Source organism: Trachinotus anak, unplaced genomic scaffold (genome assembly GCF_046630095.1).
Source record: "Trachinotus anak isolate AG129_WGS33_773 ecotype Australia unplaced genomic scaffold, CSIRO_AGI_Tana_v1 ptg000013l, whole genome shotgun sequence".
NCBI lineage: Eukaryota > Metazoa > Chordata > Actinopteri > Carangiformes > Carangidae > Trachinotus > Trachinotus anak.
This window is the reverse complement of record NW_027273864.1, coordinates 13,756,980-13,762,979: the sequence shown is the minus strand read 5'-3', so window position 1 is coordinate 13,762,979 and position 6,000 is coordinate 13,756,980.

The following is a 6,000-nucleotide window of genomic DNA, read 5'->3' as shown; positions in this document are numbered from 1 at the left end:
CCAGAAACCTGCAGCTATTAGTCCTTTCAGATGAACACTGTGGCATGGCATAAACCTGTGTCCAATAAACATGCATTATTTGATGTGGGTGACCTTTACATCACATAGGACCAGTGTGTCACATCATTTATGCATCAGTTACTTTTTGCCCGTTGGATAACTAGAAATTATTTCATCATGATAGTCAGTTGATATCTAGGTTAAGTTATGAGTGCCAACCTCTACTCAACAGAGTGTATGAATATGTTTTCCACTTTAACTGACTGGCCTACTTTAATAAGACCGGCTAAGAAGATGTGTTTGTATGATGCATTTTATACTGAGTCGGTCAAAAGTGTCACTTCTAAATGACATTTTGACCTACAGGCCCTCATCTAGCTCCATTTTCTCAAAACTTAAAGGTGCTATTTGTAAGTTTTCTCTGCTGCTGAATGTGGTTTCGTGCTGGGAGCAGGTGGTGGTGATTGTCACTCGGCAAGAGCTTAGGCCACTGTTGTCTTTATAATACAAGAGGTTATCATATGTCCTCTGTGCAGCGCTACATCTTCAGGGCAGATTGGAGGCTGTAGTGAGTTGCTATAAGAAAATGATGAGACAGGCCTTGGCTAGCTGGTTAGCGTGCTAACCTCAGTAGAAGACGTGATAGAGACAAGAGTTAATGTTAACGTTGGCTATGTAGCAATAGCCAAACTTACAAATAGATCCTTTAATTGAGGCCTTTGTTTGTTCTCTGAGTGACACTGAATGACGCAGACTTCCCATCAACACATGTTTCTAAACCATAAAAGTGGACTCATTATACTATAAAACTGAGGATAGGCTGTAATTCTCCAGGGATCCATTTGTCTGAAAATGCTGCACCACATTATCTCCGACCCAACAGGACATTTTTTCGTAAAGTGCAGAAAAATAAAAACAACTGAAAATGTGACTGAAATTCTCAATACCCCACAGATTGATGGATCTAAGACCAAAACAAAGCTGTTAACTGCCATAAGCTTTTCATCATGTACAATACACAAACAGATTTTGTCATTGAAAACAGTCTTCAGAGAGAATAAATCTTAAAATGATGGCTCTGTGTTTTTGTGTGAACACTAGGGGATGTGTGGCTGGAAAGTTACAAAGACAGCTTTTTGTTAGTTATGTTGATTTTGTCAGCTGACCTTGCAATCATAAAATAGAGCTAAGAGTGGCTGATTTGCCAGTAGCATTTATGAGTCACAATCAGATCACTCTTCTGTGCATGTTCGTTTTCTGTTTAAAAGACAATAAAGGTGATCACGGAAAACCCGCAGGGGACAGAGTGGAGCCTTAACCAGCTGAGACTCAGCAGAGGAACAGGGTGTGTCTGTCCCACTTCTGACCAGAGGTTGGTGGTGATACACAGTTTGTTGTTTGAGGACCAAACTAGGACAAAGAAGAAGAGATTTTTTTTTTCTCTTCATGCATTCAGTATGAACAGGGATCTTTATGAAAACAGATGTTCAAGTGCTGCTCACAGCACAATGGTGGCAGCCTCACATTTAACATGTGATTGCTTCCTACAAACTGCGGATAAATTAGCGAATCCTACACGGCTCTCGCCTGCTTGTGCATGGGGTCGCAAGTGTGGTATTTGGCTTGACTAGTAAAACGTGTCAATGTGAACATGCGGCTTACATGTTGCAGATTTCAGGTTGGCTCTTGAAATACTAGTCTGGACACAGGCTGTTCTCACTAGTAAATGATCCAGTTCTGTGTGTGTGTGTGTGTGCGTGTGTGTAGGTTCATAACTGTAACCTCAAACTGATTTGGGTTGGAAAACCCATAAAGTTCAGTCACATTTACACCCATCAGCATAACTAGATCCAGATGATGCTCCTAATAAGCATTTAAAACATGTTATTCAAAAAATAGTTTTTGACATTTTGTTTGCAACTGGAAGATGTTTAAAACTGTGCAACAATGCATCACAGACAAAGAAGAAGTTGCTAAAAGTGTAGTTGAATGGGAATTTGCGTGAAAACAAGAAAAGCTGACAGTATGTCGTGGCTTGTAGGAAAAGACATAGAGATGGAAAGCCCCATCATTTTCACACCAAAGCTGTTTTTAATCCCCATAGTCTGGGAAAAGGGGAGCATCGGCTGTGTGTGTGTGTGTGTGTGTGTGCGTGAGTGTGTGTCAGTGTATTTGTGTGTCAGCGGGACCAGGACCAGGTGACCCAGTCTGACCTGACCCAGCCAGGTCTCATAAAAGCAGCATTGAGGCCTGGAGGCCCGGAGACACAGCACTGCTTTTGTTGCCCTGCCCAAGGTGTATTCCCCCTGGAGGGAGAGCAAGGGGGTGGGAAGGGGGGGGTGTTACTCATTAGAGAGAAAGAAACCATTCCTTGGCTTGGGCACACATTATTTCATAGTTTATTAGTGGAAATAAAACTGTTTCTTTATTTTTATGTATGTTTTCTGCAACCCCCCCCCACCCCCCCACCCCCCCACCCCCCCACCCCCACCCCCCACCCCTGCTTCCCTCCTCCCATGCAGCTTTACCACAGTCACTTCTTTCTCTTATTAATCCACTTTCCAGTATGGCTCTAATTAATGGGTCTGTTCACTTCTTACACATGGTCTGCCAGATGCTTGAGACTTTCTGCTATGTTCTTCCCCTCGCTCTCTCTCCTTTCCTCTGTTTCGCTCTATCTTTTTCCATCTATTTTTTTTTTTTTAGTTTTCAACACTTTATTTTTTCTTCATCCCAATCCTTTTATACATCTGGCTTTCATACCAGTGATTTCAGTCCTTGAATTTGATTGGTCCAAGTCAAATCAAGCTGCGTCTGTGGAGGGATCCTCCGTCCTATATTTACTCCTCCATTCTTCAAGGTCAATTGCAGCTTTCAATGGTGGTTCAGCATGTGTGAACGTTGTGTGTTTTCCGCTGATTACTTGCCCATGAACATGATTAAAGTCACAGAACATCTGTGTATGCCTACATGTCCGTGCTTGTATATACCTGTGCTCTGCTTTTAGGTAAGCATGTGCATGCATATGTTTTTTTTAAGTGGGACCATTCCACAGCAGTACATGCGTGTTATGTTTTTTTGTTTGTTTTTTTTAATACACTTTGTCCAACCTGTACTTGACATTTTTTGATCCTCACACACAGAAAGTTCTTTGTGAAAATAGTTGCAGGGACTCTCCCTAACTGGCCCTCACAGGGAAGAAAACCACAGCAGAGCCAAGCAGTTACAGAAAATATGTATAAATGTATAAATATGGGAAATATGACTTTAAAAACAACACTCACTGTGCTGACTTTGTGGCTTTGTGTGTGAATGTGTAATATGCACTGTATGCTGTGGCTGCTGTAATAACATGGGGATGGATAAGAGTTTTACTCTAATAGGCTAATAGTAGCACAGATGAGGGTGAACTAAATATTAAAAACACCTCTCATTGTAACCAAATACAGTTCAACAGCACCACAAACTTAAACCTCAGAATAAACATCAACACCTCTCTAAAACAGTTTCACCAAAAACTGAACATTATCACCTTCATATAAAAAAAGATTTATTACGGGACAGACTGCATTTGTTTTTACATAGGGATACATAACATATAGGAATAAAAAAAACTTATCACATGCACATGATTGATTTGTTTGGAAAGCCAAACAGGTGAAGCACTGGAGGATAAAATTACATATTTATTTACACATTTCTTGAAACCTTCCATACACATTAAACACTAAACAAAAAAAAATGGAAAACAGAGTGTTCAGGGCATGTAGTTCCAGAAATGTTTCTTCTTTATAATAGGGTGAAGATATTTTATGTTTTACAATTTTTTTTTTTTAAATAAAAAATGTACAACTCAGTAACAGTTACAGTGTTGCCTACTTTAAGTACTGCAAACAATACAGTATTGAATGTCTGGATTCAGCACTTAGAAACAGTGAAATGTCAGTGCAGAAAAAGGGGAAAAGGACAAAGACATATGAAAAGCACATTACGCTGTAAACGTAACTGCAAAATCAAACTCCAGAGGTGATTCATTTAGTTGCAGCATCACACCTTTGTACTGGAGAGGACTTCGTCTACATCACAGGCTCTATTCTCTCAAGCCAGCCAACGGGGGGGAAACCCCCTGGTGTGCTGGATCCAGCCCTGGAAGGACTCCACACTTACACTATTTCACCACAGACCAATTCTACAGCCTGTAGGAGGTTTTCCCTGGTGTAAACCTTTAATGACAAAAAAACTGTATATAACTGTTCTCTTCTCTGAATCTCCTCACCATGGTGGCCACAGACAATCTGCTGAGATTGGGTTGTACTCTTTGTCCTGTGTCCCTCATCATCATTCCATGAGCAAGAATATGGTCTATTACACTTGCTCGAATCTGAAGTTAGTGTTCATGGTCTTGGTCTTGGTCTTCCTCCCCCTCTTCCTCTGCTTACATGCACTCTTCCTCCTCTACCTCTCAGATTATTTTCCTCCATTGTTTCTTTCAAACTTCAGCAACCTAACCTAAAGTTAGTGCAATTCAGAAAAACTGTAAAAAGCTCAAACCATAACACTGTGCTCCAGACCTCATCCCATGAAAATGTGTTTGTTTTTTTAATTTTATTTGGATGAGCTAACCTTGCAGTTTATACTAAAATTCATAATAAAATCACAACAGAATTTCTTTTTATTACTGCAATAACCTTTTGACAACAAGCATGTTAAACACTCATTTCTCCTTCAGCCTCAGTGAATGGTTGGAAACACATTTAATCGGAGCTGCTTTCTAATGAAGAAAAAGTCTCTATGAAAACTCAGAAAACTATTCACAAAGAGGAGACGTCTGGATTATTGAGCGTAACTAGGCGTCTGTTTCTGGAAAGACATGTTGGGCAGAAAACTAAGATAGAGATCACAAAACCTGAACAACTAGAACCATCATCTCAACGGCCAGACACCACAACTGGCCCTTTCAGATGGAAGATGTGAAGTCTGTTCTACTAATGCCATAGTTGGCTGTTAGTATTGTTCAAGTGTTTCTGTGTTCATTCGTGTGTATGCGTGTGTGTGTGTGTGTGTGTTCTGGCACCTCTCACTACAGCTCACATTCATCCTTTCACAGACATTCATACAGTGCTTGTTCTATACATAGCACATGGTAATTTGGGGTTCAGCATCTTGATCACCACCAGGACTGGAGGAGCTGGGCATCAAACCACCGACCCTCTGATTAGTGGATGACCCACTCTACCTCCTCAGACGTGTGTGTGTGTGTGTGTTTTTGTGTGTGTTTTTACCCCCACATGTGGAACAGTTTACTTTAAATCAGGTACAGGGCGACCCTTTAAAGCAGCGCTGTAATTGGCAGGCTGCTGTGTCATTTACAGCAGCCATACATACCGTCATTTGTGTACCTGCATTCATTTGTGCAACACAACACAAATGAGATGGGGAATGGGATTGTGTGTATTATGTCCACACAGTAGCTCAGACAACATTTGTAAATTCATAATTCTCTCACCCACCCTGGGTGTTTGATTCCCATGCTGAAGCAGGCCCAAAACAACAAGACATTCTTTGGCTGAGCTCTATTTACCACAGCTCCAACACTGAGCGTTGAGCTCCGCCCACTCATGAAATCATAGAAGGGGATGAGAGTCACAGCGAAACAAGAGGGGAGGGCTGCCCACATTTAACTCACTACCAACATGAGACAAAAGAGGTGGAAAAAGTTGTGATCACCAGAAACCCTTAGCACAGTGGAAGCACAGATGATTCATAATGTGGGTTACTATCAGTAATAAGTAAGTGATGTGTGTCTGTTGGTGTAAAGGGTTAATTGTACCCATATTGTGGCTGGCTGTTCTCTGGCAGGCTGGCTAGAATCAGGCTTGCAGAGGGAACAGAGAGACCCTTTATAATACAGTTCTGCTGATTGAAATCATATGGCATTGCCTGAAATCATTGCACTACTTGGAAGAAAGACAAAAAGCAGGAGGAAAGTGTTGCACCCCC